The 25162-nt window shown below is 50.2% G+C and overlaps 1 pseudogene across 1 annotated transcript in view; it reads left to right on the forward strand.

Annotated features, from left to right (window-relative positions):
* The window catches only part of LOC306647773 (NADH dehydrogenase [ubiquinone] 1 alpha subcomplex subunit 1-like), a 442780-nt pseudogene that overhangs the window by 156020 nt on the left and 261598 nt on the right, over positions 1-25162 (forward strand). The gene's annotated exons all lie outside the window — the stretch shown is intronic.

A 25162-nucleotide genomic window follows, 5' to 3' on the forward strand; every position in this document is an offset into this window, starting at 1 on the left:
GGAGGATTAGGTGTCCAGCACAGGAATCTGGGGTGCAGGAGGACACAGTCAAACCAGAGCGCTGGAAGATTTCATCCCCGCCCACGAGTGGAGCAGCAGAGAGGCGAGGCCTCAGCTGTGCCCCTTCGCTGTGCTCCCCGCCCTCGCCCAGGGTGGCAAGCCAGCGAGCCAGAGTGGAACACAAAGCAAGGAGATGCCGGCACTCGGAGCCTCGGATTCCTCATCTCTCCAGTGGGGATCAGTCACGTCAACGTCACAGGGTTTTTCGAGGTTCACAAGACGGCTGTGTGCCAGGCACAGGATGGGTGTGCAGAGATGATCGTTTCCTTGGAAACTTGGAAACTCGACCACTCTCAGCAGCCGTCGGTCCAGGGTCGAGTCCTGGCCGTGCCCACAACAGGAAGGAAGGCCGTGGCCACAGCCTTCGCTTCTGAAAGGACAACCACAGAGAACTGAGGTGACAGAGGGAGCCAGACTGACCCCCCACTGGGAACAGGGGAAAAACAACTGAGGACAGGGAGGGGGCGAAGGGATGCTAGAAGCTGAACAGAAGAGCCGGGAGAAGGGAGAGGTGGTTTCCAGGGTCCTGAAGGACCCGCCAGGAGCAGGAGACTGACGTCGCAGGAAGTAAGGGAGCCAGACCCAGGAGTCACTTAGGAACAGCACGCTGCTGCCTGTCCTTGCCCAGAGTCCGCGTCAGCTCCTTGGCTTTGCTCACCTCCATTCAATGGTTTGAATATGGTTTGTCCCCGCCCCAAACTCATACAGGAGCTGCATCCCCAACGCCTTAGTGGATAAAGAGGGCAGAAACGTGATCCCATTGTGCTGTTTAGACATGAGGCCTTTGGAAACAGATTAGATTAGGTTAGGTCATTACAGTGGAGGAACCCCAATTGAATCCTGGTAGCTTTATAAAGAGATGGAAAGACCACACAGAGAGAATCACACACATACTCCCCTAGCCATGATGTGATCCAAAGGGAATTCTTATAAGAACCTGTGCAATGCTATTTGGATTTTTGGCCTCCAGAATTATAAGTGGAGCAAAACTGTTTTCTCTATAAAGTATCCCGACTCTGGTATTTTGTTATAGTACAAAAAAGCTGGCAAACATACTCATTTTTCAGATGTTAAAGCTGAGGCCCCACAGATCATACATACATCTAATAAGTGACTGAGCAAGATTCAAACCCTGAGTCTCCTGAGCAGCTGGATTTAGGTCCCAGCTCTGCCATTAACTAATTAAGGGAGTCTGAAAAATTCCTTGCTTCTCTCTGGACGTCAGTTTCCCCATCTTGATGAATACTGGAAGGCTGCCTGGTTCCTAAAAATCCCAAATCCTAGAACTTGTGGCATCCCAGCATCAGCTTCCCTTCCACTTCAAGACTGGTCACTCCTGCAGAGAACCCCTCAGCCATGATTTGGCACTGATCCCCAGGTTACCCTGCCCTGGACAAACAGTGACTGAGACCCCTACCCCAGGAAGGCATCCCAGATCTGAGCACTCAACTTTCTGGAAGAACGACTCCATTCTCCTTGCTCATCTCCAGCTCAGCTACCTCAGGCCACTTCCTCCTCCCTGCCTCCGCAGACAATGCCGCAGGCCCAGGCTGGACCCACTGCTTCCTGTCCTCCCCCATACCATGACACACAGGCACGCTCACTACCCCTGGCCCTTCAGCATCAGGCATCTGTTACCCTTCTGGAATCTGTGACGGCCAGGGAAGGGGCAGGCAGGCCTCCAGCCCCGAGGCCCAGGGCCCCTGAATGCCCTCTGGTCGCCCCCGACCCCCACCCAGGGTCTGCCCAGGTTGCTTGGGAAACCATTTCAGGTCATTTGAGATGATGAGGAGCCTTAGGTCGTCCAGAGCTGAACGACATGGAGAAGCAAGCCCCTGTCTGGCAGAGTCCATCAGGCAGAGTCCTCCCGCGGCTGGGGCGCTGGCTGCACACTTCTCCAGGGGCCTGTCCTGCTGGGCTGCTTGTCATGCAGCTCCACAACTGTTTAGCAGCTGGCAGGCGGGTACTGGGGTCCAGGGAGGTTGGCGGGGGTGACTAGGTCCTTGGGAGGAGAGAGGGGAACCTCAAGAGGAAGCAGTTTCAGTCCCTGTCCAGAGAGACTTTGCTTTCTCAAAGTAAAGGTGTTTGATATCTGTCCCCGAACACATGCCCCACAGAGCAGCAACAGCGCCCTTTGTTTCTAAGTGGTCGTGAGACCCAAGGTGGAAAGCAAAGACCCAGAGAACCACAGTCTTACGGGAAGTGGATACTTTTATTGTTCTTTCCTTGGTTTTCCAACTTAGTGCCATGCGCAATTATTACTTTTGAAATTGGAGATCTAGAGTGTATGGGTTTAGGATTTGTAAAATATGGAGAGCATTCGTGGGTGGTGGCTGCAAGAGTTACTCTGCTCATTGTAAAAATTCAGACAAGAGCAAAAAAACAGTGAAGGAAGTGAGAAGCCACCCATCATCACTGATCCAAAAGAAGCTTCGAGCGGCTGGGGCTTTGCAGTGAACCTCCCCCATGATGAGAGCTTTGGTCCCACCCGCAGGCTGGGGCCTGGACCAGCGGGAGGCACTGGGAGGGGCTCCCTGAGTCGTGCCCCCCAGCACCACCCTCCGAGGGAGACTGGGAGCTCCCCGCCAGAGAGGAGTTCAGCAAGGGCTGGTCCTCACCGTTCAGCCCGCTGGGGTGGGGTTCCCAAAACCCGACTTTGGAACCCAAATTTGGCCTATCCATATGATACGGCCAATTTTTAAAATGGACGTTTTAGGTCAAGCAAGGACATTTGAAAAAGAAATCAGCCGCCATTCATTATCACAAGAGAACAGACATTTGAACACCCCAAATAGGAAAGCCCGCCTCTCAGGATAAAAGCTTTCTGAGGACCTCGGGATCCTGCCCTGCCTGGGGGGTGAAAGGTCGGGATGAAGGCCGAGGTCAGGCCAGGACGGAGAACTGGCTCCTCTCTCTCTGGGCCTGCTTCCTCGTTGGTCTAGCACTCTTTCTGCTGGAAGATTCCAAGTCACCTCCTATCATTCTTTTTTTTTTTCTTTCCCCAACAAAGGCTTTGCCCCCAGCATCCACACCCAGCATGCTGGATGACGGTGCCAAACCCTGGTCAGACCAGTAGGGCACCCAACAACCTTGGAGAAGTAGCAGAGTGACCAGGCAAGGGGAAGGGAGGGAGAAGAGACACAGACAATGGCTGGGGCCAGGTGGGTCTAGATAGGGAGGCAGCAGGGAGGAAGGGGAGGCAGCCCTGCTGGGGAGGGTCTCCGTGGTGACCTGGAAAGGGCACGGATGGACACGGGGTGAGTAGAACATCCAGAGACAGGGTCATTTTCCAGATGATGGTGAGCGTACAAAGTATACGCAGGAGTCAACGGGTTAGGTCACAGGAGGGGCCCAGTGGGAGCCCCAGCAGGGAAATAGAAGGAGGAATAAAACCACCCCCTTGCCCTGCACCACCTGGCTCCTCCGCCTCTCCCCAGCATCCCGGGCCCCCCGGAGTGTGTTCTGAAAGCCCCCCTCACACACACACAGAGGCACAGTCTCCTGGGGGCTCAGGACTTGGGACTCACCGGGACCATGATGGGACCAGAGAGGGCTCTGGCACCTCCTCCTGGCCAGCACCCCAGGGCTCTGCGCAGGGTCCCAGGACCCTTCCCATCTCATCAACCCAGCCATACAAAGTACAGGAGAGGGACAGGTGGTAGGAGTCAGGGTGGGGGGCGGTCGGGTCATCTTGCTCAATATGCCCTGGTTCCAGAGAGAGAGAGAAAAAGACCAGAGGAGGACTGCCATCCCAGGTCAACAAGTTCATGGCCGAGCGGGAACAACCACCACCTGATTAATAATAATGATGACAACAAGGAGAGCCGACCCAGCTCCAGGCTCCTGACCCCTCTCTTCCCCAGGTCTTCAGCTGGATACTGGGGCCACTGGGTCCTCAGACACCGGCTGGCCCTGGGGAGGAAAGCGCTCGGACGCCTTGAGGGTCGCCCCCTGGGCCAGCACGCAGGACGGGCCTCTCCGATGTGGTCATTTTTAAGCGGTTAGATTTTCTGTTCTTTCCAGCCCCTCGGCCCACCCCCACCCCTCCTAGCAAATGGATAACAGGAAACAGGCAAAGCTTCTTAACTTTTCTTTAATCTTCCCCTCTCTGCAAACTGAAAAATCAAACGATAATTGTCTGGGTGATCTCATTATTGTCAACAAAATCCGGGCCTTGAAGTCCGAATCCGCTGAAACGCGGACACATTAAACACAAAGAGAAACTGTGCCTGCCTGTTGTTCAATAAATAAATAAGGCTGGCGGAGCTCGGCCGGCCTGGCACGCAGCAGGGCCGGGCTGGCGGACGCGCTGGGACAGCGAGATGGCCACAGGGACCCCGGAACCCTGGCTAGACCACGGGGCCAGCCTTCCTGTTGGTGTGAGTGAGTGCAGCCCTGCTGGAAGCACTTGGCACCTGCCCAAGGGCGACTGAGGAGAGGCAGGTGGCCCAGCTCTGCACAGGGCGGGGCCAGGAGAGGAGAGGCCAGGCACCCCGATGGGCATTGGCAGGGAGCCTTTATCACCACTAGGCCTGAGAGACAGTGGGCAGAGCTGAGCAGGTACCAGAACCCAAAGCAGGTGGCCTGTGGAGAGCAATGGGGGCTTTGCAGGAAGGAACATCAAAGCTACCAGTTCTGGCCTGGCTAGGGAAGGACCCAAGAACGGACAACCCCAATACCGTCCCCATCACCTTCTCTTCTCCCAATGGGCCCCACGTGGTCCACACTCAAGAAAAACCAGAGGACCCAGGAGTCAGGACAATGCAGACAGAGGAGGAGTCAGGCCACCCAGAGCACAGATCTGGGTCTGGAAGGGCAAATTGGACATTTTGCAACCCATGCACAATGTCCCGGCTCATTCTTTGATCCTGACCTTGGCCAACCTAAGATCCCAGCATGAAAAAAGAGTTTCCTCTCTCCTTCCTCCCTCCCTAACTCTCTACCATCCAAAAGGTAGAGAAGCAAGTGACTGTTTTCTATCCTGAGAAGTTACAGCTTATTATTATTTTTTGTGTGTGTGTGAGGAATTCCCATGAGCACCCTGGAGTTGGCAAAGGACCTCCTGCCCATTGTCACATTTGGTATTTTGCCAAGAGCTCCCCCTGTTTTGCCCATTTCGTCATGACGTGGGCAGAAGGGACAAGGGAGGACCAGCATCCCTGACTCATTTCTCAAACCAAAGACTGTTCCTGCACTCCCCACCTCGGGTTAGCCACCTTGGGTTAGCCCACCTCTCTGTAAATCTAGGGGTGCAGGTATAATAACCACATGAGGTGTGCCCATAGAGCATTTAACCAATGCCTGTGCTCAGGAAGGACTCAATGGACAGCCAGGGTTGTCGTTGTCTTTCTTTCTGTCACAAAGAACTGCTGAAGCATTAGGCTCATGTTACACCCTTGGTGCAGTTAAAGTTCCCCTATAAAGTCAGCTAGTTCTGACACATGCCTGTCAAGCCACTGAGGGAGCCCTGGCCCTATTTGCCCATCTTCCCTCCCTGCAGGCTCCAGCAGGAAAACACTCACCAGAGAACTGTGGAAAATTAGGCCAAAAGAGCTTTCTGTAAAATGCAAAGGACTGCATGCTTCTAAGGAATTAAAAAATATGTTGATCTTTTCATCTATAGATGCCTTGTCACCATGAGTAGGTTCTAAGCTCTTTGAGGGTAGAAAATAAAAGCAGGAAACTCATGTTTACTGAACACTGTGATAGACATTACAAGGGTTCCTCAAAATCTGTTACCATTTTTCTTCCTGAACATAGAGAAAACTATATCCCAGCACCCTTGACATGAAATGGAACCATCAGTCTAGCTGGGGCCAGCTAATTGGAAGTCGAAGTTTTTTGTTCAATTCTTTAGTTGATCTCCTCTGCCACAGTGAACATGGAGGCTTTGTGTTGAAATGGGGGAGCAAGAATTCAATCCTCTGGGTCATTATCATTCATGGAGGAAACTGCACTGGGTAGTGACTTGGATGTGCAACAGATTTGGAGTGAAAATTGAATTTCTATTATGTTAAGCCCCTCAATTTTGAGGGATGTTTGTTACTGCAGCATAGCCTCCCCTGTACTGACTGGTACCAGCACTGTCAGTTGCAAGTATGCTAATGTATTATCTTTTATGTATTCTTTTATGCATTTTTATCTCATTGATCTTCATCACAATTTCAAAAACTGAAACAGGTATGTTAGGTCATTGGCCCCAAATCAATAAGAGCAATCTTACTCACCTCCTGACCTCTGTGTATGAGCTACAGTTCGGTAGGTTTCACCACCCAGAAATGGAAAATTAGAGAAGCAGGCATGTAAACGGTCAACCCAATGTAGAAATGCCCGTGGTCACCATGGGGTCTTTGCTAAGAAAATCGTAATCCTTCAAGTGTGGCCTTCCAGGGCCTGGGAAAAAATGTTCCCAGCTAAAAGTAGCTACACCAGAGGGTCCCAGCCAAAGTCCAACTCCAGGTTGACAGAATTCTTGGATAGCTTTGAATTCCTGCTGGCTAGGGTTCCACTGGCATGGAAGTGTTTACACTCGCCTCAAATTAGTTCTCCCACGCCTTCCAGAGCTCCAGCCCATATTTGGGATGGAAAAGGGAAAATGATTCCCAGTGGGCATTCAAAAGCATCAGAAAAATTCCACTGGGGCCATGGTAGCTCCCTGTGGCCCAGGGCTCCAAGTGGTCATGTCCTCTGCTCCCTCACACCTGAACCCTGTGCCCAGCAAGGCAGCCAGGCCAGAGGGACATGAAGCCCCTCACACACTGATTCAGAAGGAAGGCACTTCTGGAAGCCCCCTTAGGAGGGCCTGGACAAGTCTGCAGACAGATGAAGTGCAAGGAACAAGAAAGAAGAGAAGATCTCGTGTGTTTCTTCTTTTTCCCTTCAAGAAGGCGCTGTGTGATTGTACTGCCTTCGTAGGTGAGGACCAGGAAGCCCAAATAAGAGTCTTTGCAGAGAGAAGACTTCCTAGAAGACCACGCACCCTTTCCATTAGGCTGAAAAGCAGGCCTCAATAGCAGTGTGTTGTTTGAATGAACATTTACACGTGGTAAGACAACACACGCATACGTGGGGGTGATAAATGATGCAGAACAGTGCTTCTGGGGGTGAGATGGGCAAAGGAGGGGTGTGGTCAGGAGGCCAGTTGGACAGTCACCACTCTTGGTAAAAATTCTTCAGTTGAGTGACAGATTCAGAGGTGCTTGATATCAGTGACACATCATGAATCAAGGCTTCCAATGACTACAATTTTGTCTACCTATGATCTATTTTTAAAGGAGACACTAAAGCCAAACACTTTATGTATCATTTCCTGAGTGTCAGGAACTATGATAAGCCCTTCACATGTATAAAACACATTTATACCTCTCAGAACCTTATAAAGTGGGTCTTATTTTAAGTCCATTTTACAGAAAGGTGAAGCATCTTGCTGATAGGCTGTGTTAGTCAGGTTTCCATTGTTGTGACAAAATACCCCAGATAATTAACTTAAAAGGAGGGAAGGTTTATTTTGGCTCACAGTTTCAGTCCGCAGTCACTTGAACACATTGCTTTCATCTTATAGTGTCAGGCAGAACGTCAGAGTGGGAGCTGACTGCAGAGGAGGCTACTTGCCTTATGGCAACTGGGTAGCAAAGAGAGAGACAGGAAAGGGGTGGGATCCAATATCCCCTTCAAGGGCACGCCTCCAATGACATAACTTCCTCCCCGCTCCTAAAGTATCCGCCAACTCCCAATACCACCACAGGCGGCAAAGAAGCCCTCAGCCTAGGGGCCTTGTAACACCACAAGGTATTACAGATGCCACAAGACACTTAAGATTCAAACCACAGGCACAGTGGTGCACGCCTGTAATTCCAACTACTCGGGAGGCTGAGGCAGGAGGATCACAACTTCGAAGATAGCCTGGGCAACTTGACAAGTCCCTGTCTCAAGATATTACACAATTTTTTAAAGGGCTGAGATGTAGCTGAGTGGCAGTGTGCTTGCCTAGCATGTGCAAAGCCTCAGGTTTCAATCGCCAGCACCGCCAAACAACAACAAAAAAGATCCAGACCATAGCATAGGGCAATCAGGTTTCAGAGACTTGCTTCTTAGATGCTGTACCACAAGGATGCTGATCCCCTCCCGCAACCACAGGCCCAGAAATAGAACTGTTGTGGGCAGGTTAGTCCTACGGTTCAGTGACATCATCAAAGTCCTCACCACGTCCACCATGTCCTCCCACCTACTCGGTCTTAAGGTATTTGCAGCATTTTCAGGCAATTCCACGCAGTTCAGCAACACGAAACCCTCCTACCATGTGCTGCATGTCACTGGTAAAGAAATTCCTTCCCAGATCTAACCCTGACACTTCCCTTTGGGGCAAATAACCAAGCCAAGCCCCATGCCAAGACCCAAACCAATCAGAATGGGCTTAGAGCATTCATCCCCTGAGACTGCAAGGAGGGTCAGGAATGACTGAGGGGAAGGCAAACAGAGTGTTTACCGCTGTCACTATTGGGGTTCTCCTGCAAGGGCTAGGAGAGGATGAGATGGTGACCCCACTGGTCTGGGAGTTCCCAAGACAGAAACCATTTCTAAATCATTCTGTCCTCCCTGCCCCCAGGTCTTTGTCTGTTTTCAGTGGCTATAACACAATATCTGACACTGGATAATATAGACAGAAAAGAGGTTTATTTAGCTGACAGTTTAGCAAGTCCAAAAGCATGGCCCTGGCCTCTGCTCAGCTATTCCAGCTGTATCACAACATGGCGTATGGAATCATAGTGGAAGTGGTGTGCAAGAAAGAGGGAGAGCTCACCTGGTAAGACAGGAAGCAAGACCTGAGACAAGGAAGCCGAACAAGCCGTTCATGCAGGAAATAACCCATTCCAAGAGACCAGCATTACTCCTTTTCCAAGGGCAGCCCTGCCGCAGCTCCATACTGGGGACCAAGCTTCCAGCACGTGAGCTCTGGGGTCAAACACACCAAACAATACCATCTACTCAAGGCTCATCAAATAGTAAGCACCTGGTACTGGGCCTGCCATGCTCAGTCCCATGCTGAGGAAAAAGGAGACAATCTACCCTGGGACTCAGGGGGCTAATGTCTGTCCCATCCCACCTCTGGCCAGAAATGCTTGATCAAGAGTCAGTCACCTGACCTAAGGGAAGTGCTGTCTCAGGCTAGCCAGGAACTAACACCACATGGTACAAAGATCTCCCAAAGGGCACTGGCTTAGTGTCGTCTTAACCCAGACCACCTAGAAAGCAGGGCCTGAGAGCTCACCTACAAATGAATGCTTTACGGGGAGACGCAATCGGGGGAAATGCGGAGGGCAGGAGAGGGGTTCCCTCCCGAACTGAAGGACTTGATCCAGCCCCAGGGAGTGCCCCGGCAAGCAGGCCCCCAGATGCTAGCCGTCTTTGGATTGCCCTCTCAGAAGCAATTGCCCCAGGCCCTGCTCCCTTCCCGGGGAAGGACCAGAAAGCACGGGAGCACAGAAGCCCAGTCCCTGGACTCGGCTCAGGACAACCCTGAAGGGCTGTCCCAGCTTCAGAGCTCCCGTTGGGACCGCCGTACAAGTCACTTCTCCCTCTGCCCAGCACCGCGGCCTTCCTGCCCTTCATCCTAAGGTGGTCATCCTAAGGACGCCTCCCAGTTAGCCTTCTGCATGCCAAGCTCCACCTCAGAAGCTGCCTCCTGAGGAACCAGGGGAACAATTCTAATGTCAGGGAAGCCAGGACCCCAGGGCCTCCATGAGCCTGGTCACGTCAGTCCTAACGGCTAGAGCTGCCGCCCGTCACACCTGGGCGGGCACGGTGGAGCCATGGCAAATCCCAAGCTTTGCCCCAGGTGAGCTGAGACAACCAGCGAGCGCCAAGAGCTGAGCTGACAGGGACAGCAGCCGGAGCTCTGCAGCCGTGGGAGCAGCACGAGTCACTGACGGGGCCAGGCTGGCGGGGGACAGGGCGAGAGGCAAGGGCGGAGGGCAGAACGGGGCCAAGGTCTGGGCTGCAATCCGAGTCTCTTCTTTCAGACTGGGAACTATGAGGGCAAAGGCTCAGAGCAGGGAACATGAGGCTGAGAGGCCTTGAGAGAGAGAGGAGCCAGCGGGGAGCCATGAGGGCTGCGCCTGAGTGGGAAAAGTCAGGAGGAAGTGGAAGTGAGGTTGAGGGAAACCCGGAGGGCCCAGGAGGGCCCGACTGGCCGCAGGAGTCACCTGGAGGACACCGCTCCTAAACTGAGACTGCTGTGCTCCACACACAGGGCACAGGAAGAGCGCCCTGGGAGGGTCGCGGCTGGGCACTCGGGACAACCGTCCCTGTTCCCAGAACTTCAGGGGCTCATCCCACGTGAGAGGGCTCCCCAGGCCCGGAAGCCAGGGTGGACTTCACTCCTGAGAGTGCGTCAGGAGGCCGCTCATCCATCTCCGCCCACAGAGGAGGAAGTCCTGAAGTGAGAAGGGAGGCCAGGCAGCCGTGGGCAGGAGCAGGGACCCTGGGGGGTCCAGGGGCTCAGCCAGCACAAGGGCCAGTGGAAAGAAGGGACCTCAGCTGAGAGAAGCCAGGCCTGGGGCTTCGCTTCAGCCTTGAGTCTTCGTCTCTGTTCTTCCTTCTGTCAGGAGTGTCCCTTCCTTAGCACCGATCTTTCGGGGACCCACAAGGACATGAATGCCGAGCCAGAAACAGACAATTCAACTAGAAAATGGGCAAAGAACGTGAGCGGCCATTTCTCCAAAGAGGCTCGACCGATGGCCACGTGAGCACATGAGATGTCGAGGGAACTAACCGTTAGGGACATGCAAACTCGGTCGTGAGAAACCACTTCAGACCCATCAGAACGGCTAAGATTACGGAAGGAGACGTGCCGGCAGAGACGTGGAGAAACCCAGGCGCACTGCTGTTGGGAATGTAAAGGTGCAACTGCTGCCAGAAGATGGTATGGAAAGTCAAAAAAGTAAACATGGAAGCTGGGCGCAGGGGCGCACGCCTGTGATCCCAGCGGATTGGGAGGCTGAGGCAGGAGGATCGCGAGTTCAAAGCCAGCCTCAGCAACAAGCGAGTTGTGCTAAGCAACTCAGTGAGACCCTGTCTCTAAATAAATATGAAATAGGGCCGGGATGTGGCTCAGTGGCGAGGGCCCCTGGGTTCAAGCCCTGGTACCAAAAATTAATTTGAAATAAATAAAAATAAACATGGAATTACCATGCAATGTAGTAATTCTGCTTTTGCACATGTATCCGAAAGAAGCGAAAGCAGGAACTCAAACAAATATCTGTACATCCAAGTTCATAGCAGCCTTATTCACAATAGAAGCTGGAAGCAACCTTGGTGCCCATCAATGGATGAATGGATTAAACAAAATGGGTTCTAACCATCCAATGGAATACTACTCACCCTGGAAAAGGAATTCCAACACAAACAATCTGTGAATGAATTTTGAACGTTTTGCTAAGTGAAACCAGCCAGTCACGGAAAGATGAATACTATGCAATTCCACTCAAATGAGGTACCTAGAGAGGCAAACTCATAGGGGCAGAAAGTAGAGCAGTTATATGATAAACTTTTATATTTTCTGATGCATTAACATTTCCACAAACGAGCTGGGGGACCCCACCCAACAACCATGTGCACCAGTGTGATAAGGCTGGGCCCTGCCACCCATCCCCTTCTTGCCCACCCCTGACTGTGACCTAGTGATTTTCGGACATATCATTGAGATCCTCTCATTCTTTTGCTCCTGACTCCACCCTGACACCCAGTGAGGACCCTTGCCTGTGGCCCTCTGTCTGTCTGTCTGTCTGTCTCCCGACTCTTCCCACCAGCTTATTGAGCCTCCTCCCTGGGCTCCCCCTCCAATGTGGCCTCCTGAATAGAAGGCCCTGCCTCCCTCTCTAGCACCTGTGAAGATAATAAATTCCTTCCTTTCTTTTGCCTCTGAGGGTAACTTCTCTGGCCAGGTTGGAGTGATCCTTAACAACCGCACAAGAGGGGCCGACTCCCCATTTCCAACACAACAGGGGTCCTCAGGGGCTGGGAAGAGGGAGAAGAGGGAGTCGCCGTTTAATGGGTACAGAGCTTCAGTTGTGGAGGACAGAACGCTTCTGGAGATGGAGGCGGTGATAGTCGTATAACAGTGCGGATATATTTATGCCACAAAACCACATACTTAAAAATCGATAAAACAGTAGATCTTATACATGTGTACTTTACCACAACTTTTTGAAAAGTACTGTTGGACTGGTCAAGGGTGAGAGCTTGTGGGGATCTGCGCGATCAGGTGGAGGAGGAGGCTAGTCCTGGGCGGCTCATGGCAGAGGCAGGAGGGGAGCGGGGCGTCCTGACCTCAGGCCTTCAGTCCTGACACTTCAGCTCAAGCGCTCTGGACTCGGACCCGGATGGATCCCAGAGTCATCTCTGCTGCAAAGAAGGGCCAGGCCTTCCGAGGTCACAGGATCTATCTCTACAACAACTGACCGACAGCCCCCAGGGAGGACAGGCCTGGAAGCCTCAGGCTCTGGGGGCCAGAAGAGGTGCCCAGGCACAGCCCAGGCGTCACCCGAAGACTCCGCATGCTCAGAACCTTGGGAATTCCCATCTGATAATCCTGAGCGTCATCCCTAGAACAACCAGATGGCAGTTCGCAAAGGAGCTTCCCCATTTCACGCCTGTGTTCCTGCTCTGAGTTTCAGTGTCTCCATCCTGCCAGAACTCTCCAGAAGTGCCTGCCCTGAGGGTCTACGTCAGAATGCCCCTCAGCGCCTAGGCAGGAATGGCCAAAACTTGGCATAGACGCTGCATGCCCCCTCCAGTGCCCGTGGCAGACATTACTAAGCCATCAAGAGTCTGTTCCCCACTGAGCAAGGTGGAGACCCCAGACTCACCATGGCCAGGGATCCCGGCTGGGCGGTCACTCAGCAGCCACGCCCCAGGGAGCTCTGCTTCAGGCATCTTCTGTGCTAATCTAATACCCTCTGGGATCATGGGAAAATCTTTTCTCGCTTGGTCTTAATTTTTTCACCTACATAATGAAATAATTTTTATGTCTCTGCCAGCTCTGTGAGCCACTGAATTCGTCCATAGAATGAGAGGATACAGAATGGGACGATTCCATACTGTGGATAATAGGGGAACATTCCATTAGTTCTGAGTGAAATTTGGCACATTTTTTTTAGTATATTTCTGGCTGTAAATTTGCTGTCTCTCTCTTATTTGCATTCGCATGGGTCAGCGGATGGTGGACTCCAAGGATACCGGCGTCTGGATGAAGCCACCAAGTTCCAACCCCATGAAGGCAGGACACTGGGACTGGACTGTGCTTCTGGCCCCCCGTGCACCATGCTAAGCTTTTCTTTGAGGTGGGACACCACTGCCTGCTCACCATTCCCTGGCAGGAAAGAGCCAGGAAGGATGTTTCTGCTCCTCACACTGCACACCCCCCACCCCGGCAATTTGTCCTGTGCCCTGTCCCGGGAGCCAGCCATGTTCCTCCAACCAGACCTCAGCAGCTTTTCTCATTTGCCTGCCAGCTATCAGGCTGCCCTCCCCAGCCAGCTCCCAGCGAGACAGAAAAGGACGCATCAGAGGGAGGGGAGAGGACGGGACCGCCGCCTGCCACCAAGCATTGTAAAAGAAAGAACTTTAAATCTTGGCCCCACTGGGAACCGCCTTAATTAGGGTGGCGCCGAGCACGATGCTGTAATTAACTGTGTGTCTGTTTCCATCCCCAACGCCCATTTCCAGAGCTTTATGATCCAGTCTTCTAAGAGAGGCTCCAACCAGAAACTTGGCATCGGCAGCCCCAGAAGGGAGGGATGACTGGTTTCCCCGCCTCTCTCCTCTCGGGGCTCCACTGACGGACAGCCTTTGGAAGTGGGAGCACGGCCCCTCCCTAAAAAGTGTGTTCATGTGAAAGTACTAGAAGAAAATATAGGGGAAATGCTTCAGGACCTTGGTCTGGGCAAACATTTTGGTACGACCTCAGTAGCACAGACGACAAAAGCAGAAATCAGCCAATGGAACCACATCAAGCTGAACAGCTTCTGCACAGCAAAGGGGAGAACAGAGTGAGGGACAACCTAGAGCGAGACGATACTGGCAAACCATTCATTCATTCCACAAGAGATTAATTTCCAGAATATAGAAGGAACTCTGAAAACTTCATAGCAAAAAGACAAAACTCTGATTTCAAAATGGACAAATGACTTAAGTAGACATTTCTCAAAAGATGATACACAAATGCTCATCAAAATGTGTGAAAAGATATTCACCATTACTAGTTATCAGGGAAATGTGAATAAATACAATATGGTCTCACTCCAGGTAGAATGGCTATTATCAAAAAGACAAAAAACAATCCTGGTGAAGTGGTAATGTAAATCAGTACAGCCACCATGGAAAGCCATATGAAGGTCCATCAAAAAACTAGAAACGAACAATCATCCGATTCAGCAATTCCAGTACCAGTACACATGCACAAGAATGGAAGTCGGTTTTTCAAATAGACTTCTGCAATAAGCAGCTCTGTTCATAAGATGTGGAAGCAACCTAAGAGTTCACTGTTGGATGGATAGATGGAAGGATGGATGGATGGATAAAGAAACGTGGTATATATACACAATGGAAAATTATTCAGCTATGAAAGGAATGAAAGCTTGTCATTTGCAGGAATGTGGCTGGAGCTGGAGGACATTATGTTAAGTGAAATAAGTTGGGCACAGAAAGATACATGCTGTATGTTTTCACTTATGTCCAGAAGCTGAAAAATGAATCTCATAGAAATAGAGAATAAAATAGAGGTTTCCAGAACCTAGAGAATATGGGGTGGGTGGCGGATGGCTAACAGGTACAGGGGTGTAGTTGAATAAGGGGAATAGCTTCTAAGGTCCTATAGCACAGTAGAATAAGAGTAACTATGATTGAAAGATCAGTTGAATATTTCAAAATAGCTTGGAGGAAAGATTTTGAAGGTTCCCAATACAAAGAAATGGTATATGCTTGAGTAGAAGATATGCTAATTATCCTGTATGCATGTTTTAAGCTGTCACACTATGCCCCATAAATATGTACAATTACTATGAGTCAATTAAAGTATATATTCAAAATAAATAAAAAGGGTGTTCATTGTGGGTTCAGAGTACACACCTGTAAATTTTACTTGAGAAACATTCATTTTTCATTATTCCAGTCACTTTTCTCTTCCTTGGGGAATCAGCCTCAGTTAATTATAGCTCTGGGAAAGGATCTAAGATCTAGGTTGGTCAATTGGGGTATTCATCTCCTTGCCATTTTACAGAAGTGGCGCTCCTGGGTTACAGGGCAGGTGCGTTTTGCAACTTGAGTCACATTTTCTAGCTGCCCTTCATATGACTGCAGTAATCAGCTCTCTTCCTAACGGTGCCAATGGTCCTTTCCATGCATGCCCAAGTTTGATGTTATCAATTATCTTATTGTCAATCATATGATACTGATAGGCGAAAAATTATAGCTCATTATAGGTACCTCGTTCTTTTTTTTTTTTTTTTTTTTTTTTTTTTGTGAGTGTCTGGTCCACCTGGGCTGCTATAACAAAATGCTATAAACTGGGGTAGCTTTAAAAAAATGGAAATTTATTTCACAGTTTTGTAGGCTGGGAAATCCAAAAGCAAAACACAACAAATCTGATGTCTGATGAGGGCCCGTGTCTTGGTTCTGGGGTGGTGCCTTCTCTGTGTGTCTTCACAGGTGGGAAGGGCCAAGGTAGCCCTCCAGGGCCTTTGTTATAAGGATAGAAAACCTGACCAGGAGGGCAGAGCCTCCCAAGGCACCGTCTCCTATCATCCCATTGGTGATTAGTTTTAAACATAAGAATTTGGTTTGGTTTGGTTTGGTTTGTGGCTGGGGATTAAACCTAGGGCCTCATGCATGCTAAACACATGCCCTATCATATGAATTTCAGAGAAACACAAACATTCAGACCATAGCAGTGAGATTGAACATCTTGTCTCATATAATTAACCATTAATATTTCTTTCCTAAATTGCCTGTTCATATCTTTTGCCTATTTTTCTGTCTGTTGGGGGTCCATTTATTTTTTGCTTATTTAAGGTGAAGCCAGAACAAAGAACAGTCAGTAGATAATAAATAATTGGGTCCTATCGGGAAGATGGGAGCTGGTTGGAAAGGAAGGGAAGTCAAATGCTGATGTCTCCAGAGCCCTTCCCCTCCTCTGAACCTGTTGCTAAGGTAACCAGCCCCGGGGATTGTTCCTCCCTGCAGGGAGTTGTGGGGGTTGTGAATGATGCCTCCTAGGCTGCTACCTTCCTCTACTGATCCCTCTACTGTTTTTGGACCACCTTTTGGTCACTTAGGCAGGATGGGGAAGAGGAAAGAGGCAAGATAAGGGGGAAAGAGGACAGGAAAACAAAAGAATTCTAAAATGTAGAAAAGAGACAAAACGCCTGCACTTCTTTGGATATCCAGCTCTGGGGCCCCTTCCATGAGGGAAAGTCTAACTCTGTTCTATCCTTTAAATAAAATTTGCTTTCTAACCAGGTGCCGTAGCCCATGCCTGTAATCTCAGCCACTCGGGAGGCTGAGGCAGAAGTATAGGAAGTTCAAAGTCAGCCTCAGTTGCGTTGGGGATATAGCTCAGTTGGTAACATGCTTGCCTTATAAGCACAAGGCCCTGAGTTCAATCCCCAGCACCCCCACCCCCCCCCCCCCCAAAAAAAAAGTCAGCCTCAGCAAAGGCGAGGTGCTAAGCAACTGAGTGAGACCCTGTCTCTAAATAAAATACAAAATAGAGCTGGGGAGGTGGCTCAGTGGTGAAGTGCCCCTGAGTTCAATCCCTGGTACCACCCGCCCCTCCCCTCACAAAAAAAAAAAAGACAAACAAAAAACTTGCTTTCTACACTTGCCTCTGCGTTTCTCAGGAGTTCAATCTTCATATCTGGGGAAAGGAACCCAGCCTGAGTTGATTTTCATCACCAGGTATCATAAGTGCCTACCTTTTCAAATACATTGCTGGTATTTTCCAGGGTTTTCTGGCCCCTATTCTCAAGGTGATTTTTATACATAAGAGAATCTGTGAAGTTTGGTGGTTTGCATCTGTTTGACAGGACCGTCAACCATTTCTTTTATGAGTCCCCATTTGTCACATGGGGAGGGGATGGACTAAGTCCGTGATGTTTTCAATGTGATCTGCAAGTCTTAGGGGTCCTGACATGAAGGGGCCCGTTGGGAAGGTGGGACAGGTGTAAGAGGCTGCCTGATTCCTCATCCCCCTTGTGGTTCAGCTAGATGACTTGGGCATGGGTTGAGATACAACCAATATACCCTAGAAGACGTGAAACCCACTGGCTTTGCCTGCAAACTAGTCATCCCTGGGGCCCCAGGATGGGAACTTCACTTCTCTCACAATCTGGCGTTTGGGGGGCGGTGGTCTCTTAGATTTTCTCCCTCACCCCTGCCCTCCCGGTCCTAATCTGACCTGGTCGAGTGGTGGGTGGTTATACCATCCAGCCCTCCTGCTCCTGTTCAGTGCCTGAGACCAGAGCCCCAGATGCTTCTCTTGAAGGCCCTCTCTCTGCCAGAATCACTCACACCGAACTCTTTGTGAACAACCTCTTTATCTCTTTATCAGTCTTAAGGTGAAAGTGGGGATGTATCATTACACGCCCCTGTATTTGAAAGACTCCCCTTCCATGACTCTGCCCTGCTTCCATCTGACCTTGATCCTCTCTCACATATTGTTCATCTCTCCTCCCACTTTCCGGGCTCCTTCCCCAAAGGAAACTTTACTTTCACCAGCTTACTGGGCAAAGCATCCTTGGCCGCCTTCCATTCTCTGCCTGGGAGCTCCTTACACATGTGTGGAAGGCAGATCCCTGGTTTTTGAAGTATGGCCCAGGAACTCCAAGGACGCCCCAAGACCCTTTCAGGGTTCCACAGACTTATTTTCATAATGATATTGTACTGTTTTGAATAGTGCTCCCCCAAATGAATGCCCACGTCCTGATCCCCAGAAACTGTGAGTGTGGTTTATTTAGCTAAAGGGTCTTTGCAGACACAGTGAAGTTAAGAATCTAGAGATGGACAGGTGGGGTGGCACATGCCTATAATCCCAGCAACTTGGAAAGCTGAGGCAGGAAGATCCCAAGTTCAAGACCAGCCTAGCAACTTAGTGAGAACTTGTCTCAAAATAAAATAAAATAATAAAATAAAAAGGACTAGGAATGGAGCTCAATGGTAAAGGGTCTCTGGGTTCAATCCTTCCCAGAATCGTGAGATGATGAGGTCAGCCTGGATTATCTGTGGGGTCCTAAGTTCAATGACAAGTGTCCTTATAAGGTCGAAACAGACACGAAGGCGACTACAGTAACAGCCATAGGCAGGAAGGCAGCCCGCCACCAGAAGCTGCAAGGGGCAAAGAACAGGTCTCCTCTAGGGTCTCTGGAGGAAGCAGGGCTCCGCTGGCACCTTGAATCTGGACTTTTTGGCCTCCAGAACTGTAAAAATAAATAAATAAATAAAGTTCTGTTACTGTAAGTCATCAAGTTTGTGCTAATTGGTTCCGGCAGACCCCAGAAAATGACTCCAGAAACGGAAACATCGTGTTCTCTTGAGTGTACGGTGGAGTTTTCCAGAAGCTACAGGGCATGTGACATTGGGACAAGATCGAATGCAGAGCAGACAGGAGAGGCCAGCTGTCTTCCATTAAGCCAGACATCAGGAGAGTTGCAAAAATGAAAAACAATGCCGCTCTTCAAACAAATCTTTTTTTTGTTTTGGAAACTCTAGCTGGTTTTTATTTTAGAAATATTTTTATATTAACATGAATATTTCAAAAATTATTAAATAGAGACATAAATTTTCTTGGTTTTAATTTCTAATATAGTGAATATCGGTAATGACAGCCTACATAAACAAAGGTACGTTGGGGTCCTTAGTAAATCTAAGAGCATAAAGTGACTCTGAGATTAAAACTTTTGAGAACTGCTGAGCTATGTAATGTTTCTCTCACCTCACCCTGGTGCTGCTGCAGTTCCACCCCTGCAAAATGTGCTCCATTTGGACTGCAATGGACAGAAGCCCAAAGTGGCTAAAAACAAGAGAAATACATTGTTTCACTAAAGAGCACAGGGACAGGGTCTTCTGAGTCCACCTGCATCAAAATCCTAATGACCATATTTCTGCTACTCTGAAAGCTAATCCTCCTCATGGTTACAGGATGGCTGCAGTTGTGCCAAGCATTGCATCCTCACACAACAGCTAAAGTGGGATAAAGCCTCATTGCCCTCATAGACTTCTCCTCTCATTATCCAGAATTGGATCACAGGCTCATTTCTGCCCAGGAGAATGCCATTGATATGTACAATCGGCTTAGTCCAATTAAGATTGACCTCCATGACTGGGAAAGGAACAATCTTCCTGAAGACATGGCCACCTGATTAGGGATTTACTAGCAAAGAAAAGGAGTTAGGCTGAGGGGAGATGACCACAATGCCAGCCATTGCTCATGGGATTTTGAGTGTGTGGAAGCAGCACCTATATCTCATGTTGACCTGGCTGCCCACTCTCCAGGGTTTGGCTACAGTCCAACGTGAGTCTGACTGAGCCTAGAGGCCCTGCTTCTTGAAGCTACCCAGCCCCACCAGCTCCAGCCCTGTGGCTCCTCTGCCAGACCTCCAAACCCTAGGTGCAGGGGCCAGCAGGGTGCCCGCTTCTCCTGGGACAGTTAGATCAGCTCTGTGCATGCCCCTGGGTTCTTGCCTGAAGTCCATCTCTGTCCACTCTTGTAGATTCTGGGTCCTGAGCATGTCCTCAGGAAGACTATTCCTTTCCCAGAAAATACCCAGGCGCGGTCTGCACAATTGCCCGAGCTTTGCATATTGACCTCAGATGCCACATGGTCACTCTCAAAAATGTAGTTCTCCCATCAGGGTCCCCATCTATCTATCTATCTATCTCTCTCTCTCTCTCTCTCTCTCTCTCTCTCTCTCTCTCTCTCTCTCTCCCACACACACACACACCATGCAATGACTCAGTTCTCAAATCTTTGCTTTGCCACTTGCTGGCTGTGCAAATTTGGGCACTGAACTTCCCCTTCTGGGCCCACTTCTTATTTCTAAGAAGGGAAAACCTTGTTCTAGAATTGCTGAGGATGAAACAAGAGGAGGCGTGTTAAGTCATTCGCTGTCAAGACTAGAAAGCTATGATCACCTTACTTCTGTGTCTCAACATCTGAACCATGTTTCAGTCTCACCGAGTCCCTGAACCTCCATTCGATCCCCTGAGAATCCAGCATTCCAAGAAGTGAGCAGGCCCGGGGTTATGCCCCAGGTTGCCCATGCAACATGGAGGACAGAGGCCGAGTGATTCAGTCAATGTCACTCAGGTGACTCAAAGCCAGTTCTGGTATCCAGGACTCAGAGTCCAAGCCAGGGTCCCTCCAGAAGCACCATGCCTCCCCAACTTCCCTCCATGGGACCCAGAAATCTCAACTACCAGAGGCCTAGACAGTTGTGTAGGACTCGGGTCTGAAGCCATTGGTCATCTCATGGCCAGGGGTAGCCATGGTGCCAGCAGATCCCCAGGAGATGGGAGGAGGGAGCCTGGAAGCTCACAGCCCACCATGGGAGAGCAGCTTCTTAAAGGACCCAAGTAAGGAGAGTCCCTCTAGGAATAGACAGCAGAATGTAGAAATAGGAAAGACACATTTGACATGTAAAATGTTCCTCTTTTATAAGACAACAGATCTCTAGGCAAAGGTAATAGACACAATAAATATGGAAAAAAATTTTGCAGAGGACAAAGGGTTAACATCTATAATATACAAAGGGCTCTTATAAATTGGAAAGAAAAGGGCAGACAACCCAAAAGAAATTATGGCAAAGGACATGAATAGGCAATTCACAAAAGAAGGAAGCCGAGTGGCCACAAACAAAGGGAAAGATGCTCACACGCATTAGTGGTCAGGGGAATGCAAATTAAACTGACAATGAGGTATCACAGAGGAAAGTTTAAAGGAACAATCACATAATGGCTGGCACGGACTTGGGGGGGGGGGGGTTGCTGCGCAGGGCAGGCTCCTGCCTGGCTGCGGAAAATGGAAATTATTCCAGACTTTTCAAGAAGATATCTGGCAACTCGGGTTAAGACTTAAAGAGTCCCATTAACAGTTTGCATTTAAAATATAAATTTTGCATTGAAATTTTTCCTTTGACCTGACAATCCCAACCCTGGAAATCGATGTGATAGAAATTACCACATCCTGAGGACAAGTGATGACAGATGTTGATTGAATGCTCCCGCCCCCGCTCCCCACCAAATGACAGAAACAAAAGAAGTGCAGCCGAGACCAGGGCCACCTTGTTTCCCAGCCTCCCTGGTGGTTGGTTGACACCACGTGACTGGGTTCTGATAGACGGACTGGGCGGAAGAAGTGGGCACGTGACCAGGAAGCCCGCTGCACGCTAGCTCCTCCTCTCTTCCGCTTGGGGGTGACTACTGAGTAGCCATGGGGTGGAGTCAGCGCTGCAGAGGGACCGCCCCCCGCCACTCTGTCGGGGCTGTCCAACCTTGCCCGACCTTGCTGCAAGGAGCCAGGAGCAAGCAAGCGGCCCTCTTGCTTTGTTAAGATGCTGTAATTCCAGGGTCACTGTCCACAACCCTGCTTACCGGGTGCCTTTGGACAAGGTGCTTCAAGTCCAGGCTGCCTCGGCTTCCTCATCTATAAATGGAGATGATGAGCACTGTAGCCGCCCCACCGGGATGGGTATTCATGGCTTCCTATACACAAACTGTAGAACCGCATCTATTAAATCCACGCTCGGTTTCTAAAGACCTACTCAGCGTCACAGCAAGAGGTGATAACATAGGACCCTCAGGACCCAGGAGGCTCTTCGTTTTCAGGTTAGTCATCTTGTTTTAGGGAATATCATTTCACCATCCCCCAACCCCCCTACTGACCTTGGTTTCCTCATTTGAGATCCAGAATCGCTGCCTTGCAGCCTTATCATGAAGGAAAATGCAGTTATGGAAAAGTCTCACTCCCTAGGCTGTAATGGATCCCCCAGAGTTGTGCAGTGTACAACCTGGGCAACCATACCAGCAGTCCTGTTGATGACTATAAACAATCAGCATGTTGGAGATATCATCCCTCTGCCTCCTTCTGTACAAAGGAACACATCAAACCATTGACTGTAACTCAAAAGATGCACTATGCCTTGTCCCCAAGGAAAAAGTTTGCTGCAGGAAGTAGCCCAAGCACTGCTGTAGTACAAGACAAGACTCTGTGGGGGCAGGCTCCAAAGAATGAGGCATCCCCACAACAGGAGGAAAGCCGCAGGACCATCTTCCTCAAGGAGGGTGGCCAGGGTGGCCTTGATTCACAACCCAGGTGGAGGGGTCACTATGGTGCCAGCAGCTGCACCTGCCAGGCAGAGGTGGGAGGTCATGCCTCAGTGGCAGGGTCCTGTGGTCTATTCTGGTGGCCCCTATGCCCAGGAGTGCCACCCACCCAAGGGTGGGGTGAGGCCAGAGGCCAGGAGAGGCCCTGGGGGGCCTTGTCCCCTCTCTCACACCAACTGGTTAATTCCGCTTCAAATGTGGGGCAACTCGGGACATCCCGAGTGGCTCTCCTTTCCTATGACAGCCACTTAGATCTTTTTTTTATTACAACATTCTTTAGCCCAGTCACGGGCTGATCTCTAATTGGAGCGGCTGCCTCCACCCCCACCCAGATCAAAGCGCCCCGTTTGTTTGTGGAGGATGGAGGATGAACTGTCTTGCCGGCCTTTGAACATGAAGGCCCCTTTTGTCTCCCAGCTGAAGTCACCCCTGGCACCAGGCGGGAGGAGGCTCCGGGGCAGGGTGGGAGGCGGCAATTCTGTAGCCCTGTCCGAGGCTGGAGGCTGACCAGGGCGTGAGCAGGCCCCTGACCTCCTGCCGACCTGTGGGAGGGTCTCCAACCGGCAGCCCCGGGGCGCGCCTTACTTGACTCCATGGTGATTTTTTGTTTACATACTATCTCAAACATGGAAAGACTTTAAAAGGTCAACAAAAATCAGATAGTTAACTATTTCTTAAAGAAATGGACTATCTCTAATTTCTCTAAAAATTCAGATACTGGCAATCCTGGAGTTCTGCAGAGAGCATGAGCTAATGGGTCTGAGGCTTTTCCTGGTCCTGGGGGTATTCGAGTTTCCCACCCTATGCAGGCTTCTTTTTTTTTCTCTCTCTCTTGGTGTAAGTCTGATTCCTGGAAGTTGCTGCTTTTATACCCTTGGGGCCACCACCAAAAAGCTCTTGACCCTGGAGATGGGGGGAGGGGTAGAAGGGAAGACTGTCCTTTTTACAGATGTGGCATTGAGATAGCTGACAGCGATTAATGATAGACTCAAGGAAGGACCAGACAAAGGTATTGACGCTTATTTGCCTTCTCTTATTTTGGTACTATGGCCAATATAGCCATAAAAGCACAAGGTACTGGCCCCTGTGACTCGAGAGGTGCCCGTTAGCGCCGGGCTCTTGTGGGTGAGGAACTGAACAGACATCTTTCAGGGTCAGGTTTTCTGCATCTTCAGTGGAGGAACATAACACCCTGGATGTTCAAGGACTTGCCAGAGGTTCCACAGCGGCTGGGGCTCAGCCCGCGCCGCCCGATCAACACCCCAGGCAGAGCTTCCATTCTGGTCCCTGGGTGATCTGGGTGCATCTTAGACCAGTTATTTCCCAGGGCCTCAGTTTGCCCCCAACAGCGGGGAGCTTCTTGCTCAGAGAACACATTGGCCACTTGGGGTGGACCCTTCCCTGCCCCAACCTGAGTGAGAGGCCCTCTTCGGGTCCTCCTCTGAAGAGCCAATCAGGACCGATGGATGCCTGACCCACGCTGGGCCCATCGGATCCTCCCTCCCCAGAGGGGAGTCCTGTGAGCCACACTGCAGTGACCAAAATGGGAATCAAGGCCAGAAGGAGGAAGTAGGGAGCAGAAAGCGGAGGGAGCTGTGCCCAGGCCAGACGCCCTGCCCGCAGCTGGGGCAGAGCCGCGCCTCCAGTCTGAACCCTCCTCCCCCCAGCTTCACCTCCAGCCTTGCCCTGGACCTCACCCACTACCTGCTATCTGCCCGTGAAGCACCAGGTTCCGTATGAGAGCATTCAAGGGACTGTTTGCTCTTGCAGCTGTATAATCACCTGCATAAACAGACCGAGAAGGTCTAGGTTCGAATCCTGCCATTGCCCTGTCCTTTAAACTCAGTTTCTATTTTTAAAGTGAGAATAAGAAATTCTTACCTTATGAGTTTTGGTGAGATTCAAAATAATATAATTTGAATCCTTGCTCACAGGAGCATGCCACCCCTGGGCCAGGCTTTGTGTGTTGCTACGTTTCAAAGCTTTGGTGATGGGTAGTGCTAGCAGTCTTTGAACTGACTCTCGACTACTACCCTTTGCTGAGACTATCCACAAACCAGTTTTGATTATCCACTGATTTGTTTGTGTCATCAGTTTATGATGCTCAAGAAACACAGGACCCTCAGGTGCAAGGTTGCACACTTATAATCCCAGCTGCTCTGGAGGCTGAGGCAGGAGGATCACAAGCTGGCGGCCAGCCTGGGCAATTTAATGAGACCTGTCTCAAAATAAAAACTAGAAAGGGCTAGGGATGTAGGTCACTGGTAGAGCCCTTGCCTAGCATGTGCGAGGACTTGGTTTCAATCCCCAGCACGGCAGCAAAAAGAAAAAGAAAGACAAGATTCTATATTTTTGACCAAACTCTTGCAATTGTGAAGATAGCAATACTTAAGACTAAAATCATAGAGAGCAGGTGAGACGTTTAGTCCATGATCTTAGACAATAAGAATCATTGCTGCATTATTCTAAACCAAATGATGGACGAAGAGAGCTTCGGCAAGATGGCAGAACAGGAACGTCAGCACTTTTCTGTCCCCTCACAGAAAAACTGATGTGAACAACTATCCATGCATGAAAATACCAGTTTAAGAGCCTCAGAATCAGGTGAGAGCTCTTGAGTGGATTACACCTCTTGAGTGGAGCACAGGAAGAAGAAAACCACATTGAAGAGGGGGGGAAGGAGAGTTTCACATTACCCATGTCCACCTCCCTCCAAGCCTGGACAGTG

The sequence above is a fragment of the Sciurus vulgaris genome (genome assembly GCF_902686455.1).
Source record: "Sciurus vulgaris genome assembly, chromosome: 17".
Classification (NCBI taxonomy): Eukaryota; Metazoa; Chordata; class Mammalia; order Rodentia; family Sciuridae; genus Sciurus; species Sciurus vulgaris.